We start from the raw sequence: 20376 nt of genomic DNA on the forward strand, positions 1-20376 counted from the left end.
TAACAAATATGATTTGGCAGACGCATCTTCAACTGGTTTGTTTTCCTAGATGGCAAGGACAGGAGGAGGGAGGGGATGTAAGGTCATGCTGTGAGAAGAGAGTATGCAAAGCAGAAGAAACTGCCAACAGCAAAAAAATAACAACATGTTCCTATGCCTATCAATTTGCAATGAGTGCAAAAGGTGACATTTCTTGAGGTGGGCCAGTCCTTGCACGTTTTACATTTTGAGTTGTGAGTCAGTCTTGGTCCATGGCATCCCATGTATGAGGGATACACTGTGACCACCAAAAGGGCTGCTTGGAGATGGTATAGGGGGTCTTTACAGGTGCCTATGGAAAGGACTAAGTAGCAGTGGATGTCATTGACTGAAAATCTTAGGGTTTGTAGGGTCCAGGCAGTCCCTTAGCTGTACCTTACCTCAGTTTTAATAATTACAACTGTTACCACAGGCCCATCTCCAGCTTTTTCTGGGGCATGGCACTGATTGAGAAACATTAAGTGCTAGGGTCAGTTCATCTCTGTGGGTAAAGCTGGTGTGTGCTGCGTTGGCTCCTGCCACAATGATCAGCACAGAGAGGGTGATAAGAATGATGAGTGGCACCCTGCACACCAGGAACACAATAGTGGAGTGGCTGGGGAATGGGAGTGTATGGGGAGACCTGGGTTTGCTGGTGATCCTCAGCTGACACGCTCTTCCACGCTGCACCACTGTGATGGTCTCAGTAGCCGTGCAGTAGCTTTGAGGCGATGCTCTCTCCTGTGTTGGGTGGCCACATGTTTGACAGTCGCTCGCCTAGACTGTAATGGGCTTACTGTCTAAATGTCATAGGAACTGGGCTTTTAATTATTGAAACCTTGTGAGAAATGTGAGTAAGGACTGTGAAGTTGGGGGCAGAATGACAAAGCTGGGTGAAAAAAGGAGTCCTGAGTGCGGAAACTTTGGGTGTGTTTTGGGGAGAGCAGAAGACCTTTCCAGCAGACTCTTTGACAAACAGCTATTTTTAACTCTTACATTGCAAAGCAAATATTAACTCTCAGACATGTGCAGTCACTGGCTTTGTGTGCTCTGGAGAGGGGCGAGCTGTATCAGATACAACAGAGTAACAGGGAATGAGTTCTTGTAGCCCCTTGAGCTGATATTGCCCTGATAATAGCTGCAGACCAAACAGGATCAAGTTAATGTGCTCCAGGCCGCAGTATTTGTATCACCTGGTAATATACCCTCTGTGGCATGCTTGGAATGGATTGTTTGCAAAAAACAAACAGCGAACAAAGAATTAAGGCTCTCCAGTTCCCCACGTGCACGGGCAGGGTGTGTTCTGCAGGCAAGACTTCTGCTGGGATAAAAGCTGGCCTCATGAAGGAAACGGAGAAAGAGCAGGAGAAAGCAATCCCTCAAGTTTTAACGCTGCAAAAAGGCAAGCATTACTCTGCACCGGCACAGGCAGCGCTTTGCCGTAGTTGCTCTGTCTGTGACTCAAGTGCACATCAGTGATTTTTTTCCTTGGCTGGCCCAGTTGTGTGCTGTGAACAACAGGAGGGAAAGGTAGGAAGAAGCATAATGACGTTTGAGATATTGGGTCCCTGGACACCCTGACACGGAGCAGCAGGCAGCCAAGTGCTGGGAGAGCCAGGAAAGAAGCCATCTCCTATTTTCTACCCACCTTTTTCCTATCTCTCCGGGCTAGCAGGAGAAGAACTGTTTGCTGCCACCGTAAAGCATGTCAGAATGTCATTTTGCAGATGGTCCCTGCGCACATCACAGCTGGCTTCATGCTGGCTGAAAACAAGCTGATTTTTCCCATCCTGCGGGTGCTCTTGATTCTTCTTGCCTCTAGGTTCAGCCCATATGTTACAAATGTCACCGTGTAGCTGAGACCAGGCTTTGCCGCTATCTTTCTGCTTGCTGTTGTCACAGCTTTTCCACATCTCTCTTTCCTGTCCCTCTGTTTGTCTAACCTGTCCATTTATACTGTAAGGCTTGGGGCAGGAGCTGTCTTTGATAATGTGTTTGTACCATGCCTCTAGAAGAGGGACCTGATATGGCTCTAGGCGTTACCTTAGGGCAAACACAGATTAGTTCCTTGTCTTGTATATATGGAGATGGGTGGAGAAAATATATTGTTAGTTTTGCCTCTTGTTACAGAAAAGATCCTGGAGGGTTCTTGAAGGCCTGAATCAAAGCTGTAGTACAGGTCCATCTTTCTTTGTGCATTAGTTGAAAGAAGACTTGATTTTCCCTCCCCCATCCACTTTTAAATGTAAAGATCTCTGTGGGAGCCTAACAGTTCTATGCTTAAGAAGGTGGAAAATTATCTTAAGAGCTAAGCCTTCTTTCCTCCACTGGCTTAGGAATTTAGAGTCACCAAGAGGAGTTAGACACGAACTCATCCAAGCATGTCTTCTTATCTCTTGTAGCTGAAGCCAGCAATCTGTTTTCCATTCACTTCTTGCCACTTTTTGCTGAGGGGCTGACTGCTGAGATTAACCTTGCTCCCAGGACAGGAAACAATCATACAGGAAATAGAAAGGTGTGGAAGTGTTGGAGCCTACAGGGTAGTCCTGGGAATGACCTTGAATCCTCACCACTTGCAAGTAACTTGCATGCACCCTGCATGGATCACAGTGGCATTTCTGCAGCTGGATTGCTGCTTTGGTGCCCACAGCCACTTTGCTTTGGTGCCTGCCCTCAATAAATTACACCAGAACGGTTCTTGGTCCTTCTAGATTTACAGCCTCTCTGATGCAGTATCTGGAAAATAAGCCTGGGGCTGCCAGTAGTGTTAGAGTTGTGAATGGTGGGGGCTGGAGTTCTCCTTGCTAGAAGTCCTGCTCCAAGCCAAGTACGTATATTTATTAACATGTTACAGGCATGTGGGAGAAAGTATGTTGTTTTGCCTGTGTTAAATAACTGATTTTTTTTTTTGAAGTGTCAGAAGGATTTCATAGCACTGCTAACCCTTAAAAACCTTGTAGTTTAACTTGTTCTTCTACTGAATAAAGTCCAGCCTCTCAAGGTGAATTCATGCTATGTGAACCTTGTATGACTACCTGGAATAAATTAGTCTCTCCACTACTACGCTTTGTATTTGGGAGCAGGAATGTTACTGTAGAACAATCCAGAGCACTATGAGAAAAAATCCCTTCCTTGCTTCCCTGCAGAATAAAACAATAACTAATTTTGAAACACTTTCTTTGGCTTGGAGTAAATGTCAATAGCTAGATTCTCTCGAGATGTATGTCTGCATCAGGGATGGGGAAACCCAGCAGAGACGTGGCTCCAGGAGGAGACCTTTGACTTAACCATTTTTTGATTGAATTGTCCTAAATGCTCTGTCATGCTGACACAGAGGTTGGGGACAATGGGGAAGAATTTCTGTCTGCTGCATGGGAAACACTCTCTGCCCCCAAGTTGTGACATGGCATTAAGTCTGAATGAGGGGAGCAGCATATTCTCTGGAGTCATTCAGCAGCTCTGAATCTTTGTTTTTAGGTCCGAGAACCATCTCTGAACTCCACAGGGGCTTAAAAATCACCATCTCCAACATGAAGCCTAAATCAATCAGCTACTCAATGAGTTTACTGAGCAAACCAAATTTGGCCCAATGTTTCTCTGTGTGCAGAGAGGTGCAATAGGCAACTGGTCTGTACTACACCTAATAGTCGACTGGTAGATGAAAGACCCCAGTCTTACCTGTTTGATGTTCCAGTCTGGGCACTGTGAAGTGATTAAACCTTGACTGTTGAATTTGCAAATGGATACAGTCAGTTTTCCTGTGTTTTCTCTCAAATGCACAGCTGGTTTAACCCTTTCCCCCAAGTTGCACCAGTGCTAATGACCTTGTGAGGGACAAGGAAGAGACAAGCCCCAGATTCATTGCAAATGCATTGTTCCACTGGAAAGAATGAAAATGGTTCCAGTAAAATATTTGAAAACAAGAGCTCTAAAGCAGAGAACATTTTTCTGTAATGCTTCTCCTGGGTGAGTCTTGGACTCCTTGCAGCAGAGTGAGCTACTTCTCTCAGGTCCTTTGTGGAGCAAAATTTCTTCCTCTCTCACCCTGTCAGTTTCTATAAAATCTTTCGGGCAGCTCAGGAATTCTGGACAACCACCTCCAGCAGTTCATTTGTGATGCTTCCCTTCCCATCATTATAATATCTGACACGAAAAGGGCAGTAGTTTGTCATTGCAATTGCTGCTGCTTCTGTCAACACCCAGCTATGCTGGCTTACTGTTTTCTTCCAGAGCATCTCCTGGTGGCACTCAGCAGTTGTACTAACCTGCTGTGTGGCACAGCTCTCACTTGTGTAACTGCATACTTTGTGCATACATATTTGCTTGCTTGCTTATTTTATTATTTTTTTTATTGAGAAACTTCAGCAAGTAAGTTTACAGTTTAGGAATCACATGCACCATTCATAATATAAAGGACACAAAGATGGAATAATCCATCTTAAAAGCTACAGAGAATTTGTTGTTACAAAAGCTCCTCAAAGAAAGGGAAAAGAGGAATAAATAAAGAAAACTTCTTTAAAATAATCAAGAAAGGATCTCAGTTAGACAGCATTCTCTGAACCTACAGTAACCATAGCGAACCAAACAAAAGACAGTAGTAATAAGTCTTATGTATCCTTGGTGATCTGCTTAAGCAACTTCTTGCTTTTACAGTAAGCCAAAAAAGGGAGAACAGATGGGTTCAAACTCTGCTGCAGTATCTATTGAATGACAAGAAGCCTCCTCTAATGCAAGAAAACAGACTGGAGTGTTAATGCAAAGCAGGACCAGAGGTGGCCTTTGGGATTTTCAGGAAAGGGCAGTGGGCATGGAAGGCTTCACTGCATTAAACGCAACTGAAGGGACTTGAGTTTGCATCACCCTGAGGAAACTATTGAGGCATTTTCAAGTGGGTGTATTTCAGAAGAGGCCAGCTTGGCAGGGAAGATCCTATTCTGTCCTTCTGAAGGAACCTGAAAGAACTGGCTAAATATGTTTGTGGGAAACAGAAGCAGAAAGAAAGATAGAGGTGGGGGGGAGATGCTGAAGTCACAGAAGTTTGTTGGAATTTCACAGGAAGTAGGAACCATCTTGTAGATGGTTGGTGGAACACCCTCTGGAAGGGGATGCTTCCCTGTTGCATGTTTCTAATTGGCACAGATTCTGCCCAGGGTCAGGGCCTGTGAGCTACGAATTTGCAGAGGCAGCCCCTGGAATGGGCACCAAGATTTTGATTATCACCACCCACAGAGAGCTCACACGTTAAATAGACAGGACAACCATAGGTGGTAACAATTGTGTCCATTTTACAGGTGTGAAACTGAAGCACAGAAACCAAGAGGCTTTATGCTATTCACAAATGCTTTTCTGTACAGATGCTCCAGCTGATTTCAAGGAGAGGGGCTTCTTCTCCCTACTTGGCAGTGCCTGGGCAGCTGGCTGTACTCACAGCACCAGCCATTGAATCCAGCCCTCTGAGGTTCAGCCCAGCACATGAAGTTCAAACCAGCCTGTTTTTTAGGTATTCCTCCACCCTGTGCTTGTCAGAGTCACCTCTCATAACTCGACTTGGCAGAGCAGTTTGCCCAATCCAGCCAAAAGGGAAAACAACTTCAGTCCCTGGCCGGTTCCCACTGGCTTCTTCTGCTCCTGATGGGTAAGCAACAATCCTACACTCAGAAGGTTTGCTGGCTACATTGGGAAACCTTGTTTTTCTCAGCTTAAATAAACCATAAGAGGCCTTACTGGCTATTGATTGACCTCTTATGCTAGATCCTGTAGCTTATGGTGATTACATTTTTGGCACAAGTGACTGCTGAGAGTAATTTTGACAATGCTGCGGATGCTCAAAGTACTCCAACACAACTTGCACACTTAAAGAAACTGTATTGCTGGGTCTGCCCATGCTGACTGACAGCACTTAGAACCACTTGAGATTTAGGGAACAGTTGAAGACGTGTCTTCTCATTTTCTCTCACTTGGGACCTGGTCCATAGGGTGAGACCGACTGTTCAGAGAAAGTAACCACATGCACAAGTGGCCAGCCTGGCTGTTATTTGTCTGCTGTTTCATGCACAAGCTTTGCAAGCATCTTCCTTGACTGCTCAGTGCAGCACAGACCCAGCAGAGTCCCACCCTTGACTTTGTTCAGCCTTGTCCAGTGAAGCAGGTGTTCATTTAAATAGGTTACATGTACGCTGAGGTTTGTTTGCTTTGTTGATAATTGTTACACTGGGTAGAGATAGAGCCTTGTGTTTACAGTGCAGCTTGTTTTGTTTGAATCATTCAGTCCTTTCTTTGAAATATCACCACTCCTTAAACACAAATATTTTCAGAGGCATTGAGAGAGAAGAAATGAACTTGGAGCATCTGAGCCTTGCTTTGGGAGATGGTGCCTTGTTTCTGGACTTTTGGTGGAAACTTGGGAGTCTTTTTGCCTCTTTTGACTCTCTGAATGGTAGTGTCATGTCACAGGCCTGTTGTGAATGTTTTCCTCCAGGAACTTTAAAGAATTTGCATCCAGCAAAATAGATGACACAACCATACCTAAGCAATAGGTGAGAAGGCTGACTGATTATTAATAGATAACTATGTAATCCATTTATATTCTCCCTCGGTATGTAAATAATATGGTTTTGATGCTGCCATCAAAAGCTTCTGATCACAAAAAGCGAGTCTTGTTTTAAGTATTGCTCCTGGACAGTTTAAGTACACAGGGGCAAAACAGATCATTCTCAGACTCTGGAATTACTTGCAGATGACTCTGTACTTGTGCTAGCAAACTTTCCTTGAAGGCAGTCTTTACTATGGTACTGTGGCTGGCTTCATGGCCTTGCAAGCTGCAGTTTAAGAGCCCTTGGCAAAGGCATAATCTGGAATGCATCAGGATTTGAAGAAAGATTTCTTTCAGAGCTGTTCATAATGTTAGCAACCTTATCAGAGGTATTGCAGGGTTTAGTCTTTCCTTCAAGTCTTTGATTTCACATGATTTATAGGTGATTATGTAAGAATCCAAATTTCCATTTTCACTAAAAAAGAGGAGAAAAAGAAATGTTTAGCGCATGTGGTTGCAGAGAAGACCTTAAAGAAGTGATCCTGTGGAGTGAAAAAAACTAAAATATACAAATACAGTTTGGATTATTACAGGAGAAATTTTGTTGATTTTTTTAGGGTCTGGGTTCATCAAGGCAGACGTTAATACAAATGCTTCTGATTAGTATCTCAGCCTTTGAAGTAGTTGGTATTTGTTACAGGAGATATTTTTCCAAGGATGCCTTTTCTTCATTATATGTGATCAAACATAGCAAAACAAAACCAAACAAAAATCCCTTCTGCTGACTATATCACAAGTTAATCTAACCCATAGTATCACACTCTATTGTATTTCATTGAAATGATACCCACCTGCTTTCCTTACAGCAGCAACAAACTGGAGCAATACTGCATTTTTAGCTTGTTATTTATTTATGCTGGCAGCAAGGTCTAATGTTTCATCTCTCACCCTTCCTGGTAATTGTGATACAAGGTTCTTTATATGAAGTCTCATTCCTGTGGTTTTATCCATTCTTAAGAAGAAAAGAAAAAACTCATTCATCAGTGGAATGACTTCCTGGTAGGATGAGTGACAATGATTTTTACCTGCCTTTGTAGGGGGTTCAGAGAATTTATTACCTAATGCTTGTGGAAGTCAGATTTTAGGTTTTTGAAGGTATGTGAGCTGGAATACTATTGTTCAGAAGAACAGACCAGCTTCGCCTGTGAGAAATCACCCTTCAACACTGAAACTAATGTTCTGGTAAAAATCTGGGTAATATGTCTACATGTGCTGAGTTACATGTCTGGGTTATGGCTCAATTACACTTTGCCTGGCATGACTTGAAATAAAAGTAACTTCCAGAAGTGTGTGTGCAATGTCACTGCTCAGAAAATGGTGCCCCTGCAAATAGCAGCCCTTCCCCTGGCTGGATCAGAGCCTTAATCCGATTCAGATACATTTCTTTTTCTCAATATGATGTCTGGAAAGATGAAGGCCTGAAGGAAGAGATTAAACTTCCAATGAGCCATGAGATGTTATACTCATGAGTCTCATGACAATTGCTAACACAGGTCACAGCTTCTGTTGAACAGGGACTGCCAGGTGCTTTGAATATCAGATTTTGTGGTGGAAAGTTTTGTAATAAAAGCTATATCAGTTGCACTCCAAACTGGAGGCACTCCTGGGTCTCCAGAAACTGAGGATTTGCAGTGCATTAACCCATGTAGAACCTTGCCCTCTGCTGTGCTAGTACGCCTTTTCAGAGAAGTAGTGCATTACTGCACAGGGCTGACATTCAGAGATTCTGGGTCAAACTTTCTTGTCCTTTGCCTTGACACTTACTTCTTTGCAGGCTTGGCGTATTTCTGCTGACACACTGATGGAGAATGAATGTGCATGTGTACATGATGGATCATACGAATCAGGGGAAAGTGTCCTAGGATTCTCATTCTCACTTTGCCACTACGTAGCCTTCAGCAGGTTTCTTACTTTCTCATAAAGTTAAAATAATTGTCTACTTTCTTTCAGTCCATAACTGAAAAACCCTACACAGGTGCTGCATGTCATTAACTGCATACACATATGTGCATCTGCTTTGTTGCTGGCCAGTAAGCAAGAAGTTGTTGTTAATCCACCAGCTAGATCATGAAGAGGAGCTTCAACAAAAAAATCACATCCAAGCTCTTCTAATCCTGGCTTTGCCCTTGGGCTTGCCTGGCTGCTCGTATCAGGAAGCATTCCATGGCCGTTTTACGGGCATTTGCTGCTTCCAAATACTAAAGACTTTTCAGGCTTATTCAAAACAATGCCTCTTGGCAGAATTAATTTGGCTGCTGATCCCCAGCTGCCATCTATATGAAATGTAGGGGAGGCAAGCACACACCTTTAAAGAAGCTGACTGGCAAAAGGAGACAATAATTCTTAATCAGAAAGCTGAATTTGGGGCTTGTAGACCTAATTCCTTCAATAGAAATGCATGCTCAGCTCTGCATGTGATAGCCAAACTGTGGCAGGCAAGTCTTACCATTTCTTCCTCCTCTCTTTCCTGTGCAGATTGAAGAAGGAGGTAAAGCGGACTCCCTGCCTTCCAAGCTGCAGGCTGGTGATGAAGTGGTGAACATCAATGAGGTGGAACTCAGCAGCTCCAGGAGAGAGGCCATCTCCCTGGTTAAAGGGTCCTACAAGAAACTGAAGCTGGTTGTCCGCAGGTAGGCAAGATCCTACACTCCTGCAGGGTGTAAGCCATTCCCCTCACATTTCCAGTTGAAAGCCTATGACTTGGCCTGGTCTTGGCAAGAGCCTTGTTTTAAGCACACAGGCATGAGCCCAAGGGCAAATGTTTGTTCTTTTCAGCCAACATTTCTATTACTCCGTTGTCTCTTATACATGCAAGCATGTGAAATACACCTCTTCCACTGCTCCCCTGCCACGTGACAATCCAGGATTCCTGTTCAGTGATTTACAAGCAGTCCTGTCTTCCTTCTAAGTACTTGGGGCTCCCTGTGAAAGGGTGGCAGTTCTGTACATAGCTCTTGCCTCATTTGCTGCATGTTATCACTGCTGTGGTGACAGCAGATTTACACTGGCCTCAGCAAGATTTGGAGCTGTTTCAGGTTCTGCTGTGAGTGACAGAGTGGCTGTGCTTACTGAGAGCAGTCTGACCAATGCTGTACTCAGGATGTGGGCTAGAGGGAAGAGCTCTAGAGGGAAGAGCTGCCTCTTCACCTGCATGTTTTGAGCAACAGCCTCTGTGCTATCGCTGAATGAGTTCTGTCTCACATGTTCTATGTTGCCGTTTCCCTGGCTATCAAAGGCCTTGTAAATGGTATTGAGTAGTGATGCCCACGTGCCAGGTTGGATGGTGTGCTGACCAGAACTCAGCTAAGTAAGTTGTGCTGATCCTCTTTGGTGACACGAATAATAAATACGTTTGTCTTATGGTCAGGACACAGAATCTTGATGCACGTTTTGAATCAGAGATGTTTGGGTCTGGAATCTGAAGTGGGGGTGGTTTAAGACCTTAACAGAGATGCTTCCTGGATGTTTTTTACTCTGGGCATATCCAGTTTTTTCTGTGCCAGTTAGATGATAGATGGTATCACTTTATGGAGTGCTCTGTCCTGAGTTTCCAGACTTAGCCAGAAAGGAATCTGGGTCAAGATCAGCATAGCTGAGGAGCTGTCATTAGCCAAACAAAAGGTGTCAGCTTGGGTCACTAAGTTGGAACAACTGACTAACATCTGAATTGTGACGTCCAAGTAGGGCAGGCATGAGCAGCTTAGACACACTCCTGCTCTCTGGAGTATGTTCCATGCTTTTGCTGCCTATATTCTGTTTTTTACTTGAAGCACTTTTAGGTACTGACAATGACCTTGTGACAAATTCTGAATATTCATATACAGAACCATTAGATGGGTTGTGTAGCCTTTCAGAGGATATTTGAATTTGTAGTTCATTGCAATTTGAGTATTTTCCAAAAATAAATGGTTTTTATTTAAGACCCATATAGATTGTAGTCCAACTTTGTTGACCTGAACAAAATGTTTAATTCAAACTACTTAGGAAAATTATGAAAATAGAACCCTTTTGTCACAGTTTAATTTCATTTGGCTGAGGTGAACTAGTAAAATAACTGGTTCTGTTTGGAGTAAATTGAGAATTGTTTCTGTTATTTGATCTGTCCACTTAAAGGCAAAAAGAAAAGGAAAGAGAAAAGGATAAACAAGCAAAGCCTGGAGTCCCATTGCAGTTGTTTCATCCCAGGTTTCCTCCTCTCCACTTCACTTAGATATTTTCATTAGCAGCATTTCTCTGGTGGAGACTGAAACCTGCCCATGTTCTGAAAAGCCCTTTTGCAGCCTACAAACTGGAAAAACACATTGGTAAGATCAGTTCCTGTGTGTCTCAAGCTGGACACCAGGAGAGAATAAGCACTCTCTCTCTGCCTGGGTGTGTATGCACACACACATATACATATGTGCACACATGCACATGTATGTATGTATGCATGCATATATGTCTTTATACACAGAGAAGTGATGTACTCAAGGTCAGCAGTGCCATAGCCAGGCCAAAATTCAGCACTTTGTAATATTTCCTCCGGAGATGCCTGAATCATGGAACCACGTCTCTGAAAGCTTTGAGGCCTCCTTCTTCAAGCTAAAAGAGAAAATGCGCAACTTTTTAATTTCCTTGACTAGTTTTTCACATGGAGTAGGAATCATGAGAGACAAAGCAATCCAGTGGCATTGATCACATGGTTCTCATTACAGTTGATGAGTTATTGAAAGAGGAGGTGATCCACCTCTGAAAAAATCAACAGACATCAGTGTTTTATGTTCCGAAATGACACTTTACAGTGTAACATAAAAGTTTCTCTCTTCATTATTTTTAAGTTCCCAAGACCTTTCCACCTTTTCTTCTCCTTTTTAATGAGTTTGCAAGGGTATTTGATGTTTTCCTGGTTTGGAATACTATAGTGAACTTAAAGAAAATTTAGTTTGGAGTTTTTCATGGTTTCATTTCATCACCACTAGAAAGATCAAGCATGCTAATTTTAAGAGGTATTACATTCATGTACTATTTCCTGGCCAAGGTACTTTAAGCCCTTGGTGCATATTGAAAGCTCAGTGACGATCCATAAACTTAGAACTGAAAAACTGCAATTAAGAGCTAAGAGCTCAGCCTTCAGTTCAGGTAATTTGACACAGTCCCAGCTGACCCTGCAGTGCTGGTGTGAAAGCAGCAAAGGAACAAAAATGTGAGGTCCTAACTGCTTTGTGGGCAGTAGGTCACATTTTTTTCTGAATTCTGTCCATCACCAAAGGTGGCAAGACTCGGCACTCTCACCAACTGGTACCAAGGTAGGAGATAAAGGTTTTGTCTCCGGTGCTGGAGGGAAAGTGGATGAGAAGGGATAAAAGAGGAATCCCAGTGAAGAATGCTGAGAAAGAGGAAGGCAGCGAGGGGAAAGTGAGTTTCTGCATTAAATAAAAGCTTTCAACAATATGAAATACACTGAGGCAAGATGCAAAGGAAACAAATTAAGGAAAACAACTCAGTACAGAACCTGAGCGACACGGGGCCTTCATCTTAGTTAGGGGGATGCTGCTGGGCAGGCAGCATGTCTGTGTGATGAAATGTGAACAAACAAAGGTTTGCAGGCCAGACTTGAGGCAAAGCTACAGCACCAAGGATGTGCAGATTATCTTTACCTCAGACATAATGAGTTTAGCCATTGAGAGTCATAAAGGAAGGGCTAGTGTGCTTCCCATTTGCGATTGTTTTTTGTTGTGTGGACAAGAAGATGTTGTTTTGCAGTACTACATTATCTGAAAATAAATTATTTTTGGAGTGCTTGAGATGCTGATCTTTATAAATTGGCCATAATGATTTAATTGTAATGGATTAGTGTTGCTTGCTGCAAATACTAGCAGTCTGAAAACTCACTAACCAGTCATTTATGACCTGAACTTTTAGTCTGTGATTTCAGTATTTGTGAGGACTCTTGCTTAGGAGTGACGCAATCTCACACCGACATGGACTTTACCTCTTAAAAGTCATATGCAAACAATAGCAAAATCTGCTTGGTGTATGTGGTTTTGGTTCTTTCCAAAGCATATTCAAGGTCAGCATGTTTTTGAAGGTTTGCTTTTTTGTTTTTCAAATTAAAAACTCAGGAACTCTCTATAGCAGCGTGATGGTGACATCAGACCTCACAGTCAACAGAAAGCACAGATTTTTTTATTGAGCTGTATTGTAGTGAGACTGTCAGACAGAGGAACAACAGTAATAGTTTTGACCCACGCTGTACACTTGTGTGGCCCATATAGCATACTCAGATTGCTATTTAATCTTGGGCTTTATTTTAGGACGAAGGTAAGCAGTGGCAACGGAGTGAGCCTCTACTCAAGTTGCTAAGCAAAAATTGATGTTACAACACCGTACTAGGTCTGTAGACAGGCTGATGCAATGATATGTTATTTCCTTTGGAATGCCATCTGCAAAGCTCGGTACTGCGGCACCATCGTCAGTCTTCATGAGTCTGTTATTGATCAGTTTAAGGGAAGAAAAGAGTGAGATTAGTTTCAATGAAGGGAATGTGAAGGGAAAATCAGAAAATTCAGCATGAGAGGAAAGATTAAAAGAAATAAAGATGAGAAAAATTACCTATCTCACAAGGATACTTAATCAATATGAATGGTTATAAATAAATAACCAGTACCAGAGTAGTTAGTACGTGAGGACCAGACTCTGCCTTTTACTCCCGTGCAAAGGTCCTGCTGACATCAGGGAGAAACTTGCAGTAGGAGAGGTATGTGAATTGTGAATTTATATGCTTTCTGCTTCCTTGCTCGTGGACTTACAGCAGGGCAGAGGCAGAGAATGATCAAATGAACTCTAGTGTTAAGTAAATACTGTGACCATTCTCTAAGATGATTCTTATTTGGGAGATAACTGTGAAATGATGATTCTCTAGCTGCATTTTGTTTGTCTCGTCCTCAAGCTCAGGAACTCTCAATGGCTTTTCAGCTTTCTCTGCTTCTTTAACAGGGCTGCTCATATCTAACTTGTTTAAAAGGCTGTTCCTAAAGCCCGTTCCTTTCTTTCTGCCCATTCCTCACTATCTTCCTGTAGCTGTTTTGCCCTTTTATTTCCAGGACAATAGACTCAGATATGTAGGTATATGTTCATTCCTGCAGGCCTCTGGTCTGCAACTGGTGTGCTATGAGGAAGCTTGCTGATACTTCACACTTTGTTCTGCTGAAGCCAGAATAAGCCAGAATAAGAGCTACTCAGGGAAGTAACATCTCAGGGAATTACAAAGCCTGTATTGAGTGTACCTTAGGTGCGCTTTCCAGTCCCTGCTAAACTGAGTTATGATTTCCTGCCTTTCATAGCCTGCTGCTAGTATCTTTTGTGTGCTTGCTGCTGGCAAGGTGGATTTAGCTTGGTGGTGCATGCTAGTCCATTTTCTGCCATCTAATTCCTAAGATGTTTAGAATTGCACAAGAAAATGACTATTTTCTCCTTCCCTGCTTTTTAATACAGGGCTTTTCAGGACACTTTCCTTTGCTGGCCCCGAAGAAAGCACATTCATTTCATTCTGAGATATTTCATACCTGAGCAATCAGGCATAAATCATACCACTGCTTGAGTGTTCAGTCCTGCTAGTCAGATTAAATTGCCACAGGTAAACAGAGAGAACCTTAAAAATTATCACTGGTCAAAGAGACAAGATAACATTGTGCTACAGGGAAGAACCAACAAGTATCGCTCCACTGGTGACAGACTATGGGAGAGCCAAGAAGCTGGGTCCTCAGAATTTCCTCAGTATTTCCTGTGATAGACTTCAGTATGTCTACGTCACTGCTGGTGACAAAAGTGTCTCACTGTTGGTATGAGCAGAACCGGTTCCTTCAAGCCTGAGGAATCCACAGGCTGATGCTCCGGAGATCTTTTTGCTCACAGTTTGCCAATTTGGGAACAGCAGGTGTGAATCACTATGAGAAACTGGAGAGACCAGTTCGTTTAATTTTGTAGCAGGAGGCTTGCCTTCTGTCCTTAGCAAACTATCTTAGATAGATAGATTTTTATACTCAGTTGATTAACCAGCTGGAGGCACTGAGTATTTGAAAGCTAAAGCTACAAGCTACAGAAATAAGGCTTAGTTGTTTAATTGTGAAAGATGGGTTATTTTTTCCAACTTGTTTTTTTGTGCCACTTCCTCTGCAACTTCAGTATCTAAGCAGAGTTGGGACCACTTAAAAAAAGACCCAGGCCTTTTCAGTGGTATCAGTTCAATCTAATTGTGTTGTTCATGCTTGTATCAGCTGAAGATAAGGCTCCAAATGTGGGCATTGCCCTGTCTGCTTTACAGCAACCACAGTGGCCTACAGCAGTTGCCAAAAATAGACTTTTCCACAGGTCAGTAAGCAAGAATGGCTGTCAGAGCGTCACACTGTTTACATAGTTTTACATTCAACATGTTCGTAACAGCAGCAATTAGATCACTGAGGCATGATGGCAAATGTAGCTGTTCTGCGAATATCATGCTGAAGGGAACCACAGTCACAGGGACAACAACTCTCAGACACCCTTTCTAACACAAACACTGTTTGAACTAAGGCCTCCTACAAGCCATTCCTTGGAGTTCCAGTGGTATTCACTGTTGCCTGGTGCAGGGAGGGCAGAGGTGAAAACATGAAGTCATTCTTGTTGAGACGACAGTCTGCTGTGAAGTGAGCTTGCCACGGGCAGTTTGGTCCATGTTCTTGGTGGCTGTAAAGCAGCTCCATTGGCCTGAATGGAGTTGAGATGGGTTACCTCAGGTCAGAATTTGGTCCTTTGATTCTATAAACTCTTGGATCCAGCACCAGTCTTGGTTAATGAATGCAAAGCTCTATTCACATTTACTAGTGGAACAGCAAGTAAAAATTTTCAGCAGAGATTTATCGGTGTTTTAGGCCCTTACTCTGTACATGCTGACATGCAGGAGTGCTGCAGAGCTCTTCTGGGGTGTTGTTTTTAGGGTTCAGGCCAGCACATAGGTTTTGACTTGGGATATGAGGGGCTCTGATGGTGATGCTTGCTTTGCAGAGCCAGTGAGATTGCATGAAGCATGAATCTCAAAAGACCTGTGGTCTGCAGTAAAACTGCGTTACCTCCCAGACATGCAACATATGTGTTCTTAGTATATATCTGATCATACAGGTATGAGTGACCATAGAAAGCCTGTTCAAGTATTATTTATGTAGTATATGCAATATAGCATCAAAGATTAAGTACCTTCAGTTCCTATAGCATATAGTTGCCCTAACATCTTGTTGCACTCGAGGCCCAAGGCACTCAAGCTTAGTGCTTCTGAGACCACCCCAGTAAAAGCCACCCCTCAAGTAAAAACAAATAAAAGCCTTTTTCTTCTCTAAAACCACCCATGAGTGAATCCTCTGCTCATATGAATCAACGGGAGCTCGAATGGGGATCTGAGGTTTTGGGCTTGGTGTTACCCATCACCTTCAAGACAGATACTGCAATTAGAATAAGTGGCTGCTGCTGCTCCTGATACCTACTAACAGCTTTACCTGTCCCAAGCATGTGCATTTGCCCAGTTCTCATAGTATATTTTATGTAGAGGACATTTGACTGTAACATCCCTCACTTTCTGGGGCAGCTCTGTAGTGAGGTGTAAGTAAACAAAGAGATGCAGCCATAGCAAAGATCAGTATTCAAGGCAGTTGATTTTCTATTTTCAGTGGTAGTGGTTGGTGGTTTGTGTCTGCCTCAAGCTTAGCAATGCCTGCAATTCTTTTCCATCTCAAAGAGCCTTAGGCTAAAACTACAAGTCAAATAAAGGAGGAGTGGGGATAGAAAACATTATCCTCATTTCCCTGTTGTGCTAAAAACTGTACAAAAAGAAAGGATTAAGCTTATCTGTGGCTATAACTGTAATCTGCATGTTTGTTTTCATGCTTCCCTACAGATTCCTTGTGTCCCTTGGGTTATTCGGCTTATTCTCTTGGCACATCCTTGTCCATGGACTCCCTCGTCTGAATGACGAGGCCTGGGGTAGACGCTGGGAGTCGAAGTATGCTACAGTCTTGAGACTGGGAGCATCAGAGGGAAGCTGGCTCATTCAGGAGCTGAGCAGGCTGAGAATTCACCCAGGGATATACCCCCTGGAAACATCAGTCCCGTGGAGGACAAAAGCCTGCTGCTAAATGGCAGGGGCTGTCTCACGCTCATGCAGTCTGTGCACTGCAAACTGCTGGGGCTTGGGAGGATGCAAACGTGCGGGTGTATTAGTTCTACTCTTATCCTCTTCTTGACGTGTCTGCTTTAAGGTGCTGTCAGGGAGAAGATGCTGGGCTACATGGGCCTTCACTCCGCCACAGCACGGCCAGCGTTATGGTTTCAGACAAATCTGGTCCTAATCAACTCATTTAAACATTTCTGTGGGAAAATAAGGAATACTTACACTTACGCCATAGCTACAAAGTTATTCTTCTTTTGGCAGAAAATTGCTATAACTAAGCTTTTTTTAAAAAAAAATAATCTTCCACTCTACCTGATAAATGTCCCCATTGAGGTGTCAAAGTGTGGGAGGAAGATGTCAGTATGTCTGACATCTGAGGCTTGGAACCGGTTCGAGCCCATGGAAATTGGTGGAAAGATTCCCACAGACTCAAAAAGGCTTTGCCTCAGCCCCTCACAGAGCAGTGATTTCCCCTAGAGAGAAGGGAAGCTGCTGGCATTTTTACAAAAAGCCAAGTGCCAACACAATTCTTCAAAGAACTCAGTGGACTAATCCTTTCCTCTTATGACACTAATGTAATTTTGTGTCATATTTGACAACATGCCAAAAAATTGCATCGAATAAATCCAAGTTTTGTGAATGAAATTAATTAGAATAGGCATTGGCTCACAACCCACTCTGTAGCAATGCAGGAGCATGTTTTCAACGAGCTGCTGTGTGGTGTAGTTATTTTTTATTCAGTGATGATGACTGGGGGAAGGGGAGAAAGGAAGGTTTCATGCACATGAAAGTTTTAAGACTGACAGCTTGAGAGGCCAAAGGTGGCATTAACTCTGGTAGGGGGCTGGCAGGGTGGTCCTGTGACTAGCACTGTTGTACGCTTGGTTGTGAACTCCTCCACAGCTTTTGAGTGTGCCCTTGGTCATGTCTCCTCGTTTCTCAGCTCCCCATCTGCCAGGTGTCACTGATGCTCTGTTGTGTGAGATTTTGGGACAGGGAGCAGGCTTTCTTAAAGTGCATCTTTTTAACACTCTTAAAAAACCCCAAGCCTTCAGTTGGAGTCTCACATGAAGAGACAGCTACTCAGCCGATGGCAATGGGTGTGACCAGCCAAAGCCCACCAGGGTCCTGCCCTGTTGTTTGTACAGTATTTCTGAGGTCTATATGGCCTCTTCCCAGGTAAGTAAAGGCTTTTAAATTTGCTTGTGTGTTGTATCAAACTAGTAAGTCTTTAACTATCCCAAGCATCAGTATTTTCACTAGAGAAGTTTTCCATGCATTCATCAAAATGTTTGCAGTTCCTACCTCATTAAGAAGGGTCAATGTAAAACACGGGGCAGACAGCTAAGAGGTGAACAGAATTTAATTTTGAAATCACTGGCAACAGGCTTACTGTCTAGGATTTAATTAGCTACAGCTTAGGACTGCCAGGCTTTTAGGAAATTTCCCACAGTGAGTAATAAATGCGAAGAAGATCTAGGTATGATTTTTAAAATAAAGATTTAGGCCACTGATGGGGACAGTGAAAAAATGCCTTCGGAAGAAAAAAAAAAGCCAGCCACCTTAATATGTTATCCTATATAGGACATTAAAGACTGACCCCTCACCTGCAACTGCATTAGAAACACAGCAATTTCTAGCCACTGCCACTCTGCATTAGCTGCTTCTTTCACTGAGTGCATTTGGATTAGTTTGCCTTCTTCAGGCAATAGTCAAACTGGGGTTTGATTTGTCAGAAAGTGACACTGGAAAAGCTGGGAAATCTCTGCCAGCGCTGTACAAAGTGCTTTTTAGGGTGTGAATCTCCTCCTTTTGGAATTTCCTGAGGATTAAGTTGGAGCTGGATCAGATCAGGATAGTATGAAAAGTCAAACAAACAAGCATGTGTTCTCCGACGGATGCGTGCCTCGCTCCTGTATCTGTGATTGTGTCTAGGCTGACCTTTAGTCGATAGGGCAAATACCTGGACTTGTGTGAGGTTCTGGTTACCAGTACAGGTGCGAAGGTCTGCAAGGTGACAGCTTCACAGGGCAGCTGCAGGGGGAGCACTGGGAATAACCGAATTTCAACAGCTTTATTGTAAGAAGCTCCAGGTGCATGGTTTTCATTTCAAGAGCCGACTATAAATATTGATTTATAAGGGGTTCGGAAGTTGTGTGACATTGATATATGCTGATGGATACATATCTTTACCTGGTTTAAATATTAATTTTGCTCAGCTATACTAGTTACACAGCAATATAAAACGATTTCTCAAAAACTTTTCCATGCTTTTCCTGCTAGATCCAAGGTTTCCTTTGAAAGGGAGATGAGGTCAGGGAGGGCTAACGAATGCTAACATAGTCCTACTGATATAACTGGAGTTTGCCTGGATGTACTTCAGTAAAACAGCTGTTAGGGTGAAATGGTCACTGTAACTGCTTTATGTTTTTTCATGAATGGGCTTGTATGGGTCATCCAAATCCCATGGTATTGTTTCTCTCTTGTGGCTGGATAAATGCAATATCTCAGTCAAAAGAATAATGAAGACCAGAAACTTCACAGACAGTATCAAATGGTCTTTTATATGCATGAATCTTCCTGTTTGTAGTGAAAGGCAGCCTAACTCACTCGCACAAACGCAGGTAGACAAAGAATATTCATGTGTGTGCACCTGGCCTACACAGTGGCTACGCCAATAGCTCTAGAATATAGAACTTTTTTTTTTTTCCCCAATACCCCTTTCGGCAGCTTTCAGCCTGCTTTGACTTTGGCATTAGAAAGGACACAGACTTGGTCTTCAGTACCTGTATGTAAAACATTTTCATGGAGGTTATACCTGCATAAGTACACCATAACTTTTTTTTTTTCCTAATAAAGAATGCTTGAGCTAATTAAAATCAGAAATACTGGTTAAAAAAATGCATCTTTCAGACACTGAAAAGAGCCAGTTATCTCAGCTCGGAGTTAACACTTAGTCTTCTGTGTTTAACAGGCTTTTAAAATTACTGCTATCATGAGGTGAAATTGCAAGAGGAGAATGGAGACAGTAAGGCCATCCCCTGTCCTGGGGAGATGAGAAACTCCTCCAGTATGCTGATGTTGGGCCTGGAGCAATGGTTTTGGTTCCTCCTGCTGACAGATATTTTTATGTGGCATTACTCCTTATACTCACCTCCCTTATAGAAGGGAGATATAGCTCTCCTGCCTGCAGGGTGTCAGGAAGTTAAATAGATTGAAGAGGGTGATATATTCAGACTCTGGAAGCAAAGCAGACATTGAAGTTGGAGAAAGTATGGTAAAAAGGGTGGGCAAGATTGTGAATAGTGTATGGTTTGGTCTAACAGCCAAACTGGGAATAAAAATATTTAGGATGAAATGGAAGTGAAATTTTATGTTCCATTTGGCTTGAAATGAAACATCTTGCTCCCTGTAGGAAAAGCTGATTAATTTAATCTATCTAACATATATTTAATGTATGTTTGCAGCATTCTCTTGGATGCTAAGGCAGCCTGGCTGGGTAAAGTGTAACTGAACCTACAGGGTTGCATCAGGCTGACAATCCCCTGTGTCAGGATGGGTCCAGTTTGTTGAGAGCCACATACTTTCC

This window comes from Calidris pugnax, unplaced genomic scaffold (genome assembly GCF_001431845.1).
Source record: "Calidris pugnax isolate Ruff unplaced genomic scaffold, ASM143184v1 scaffold349, whole genome shotgun sequence".
NCBI lineage: Eukaryota > Metazoa > Chordata > Aves > Charadriiformes > Scolopacidae > Calidris > Calidris pugnax.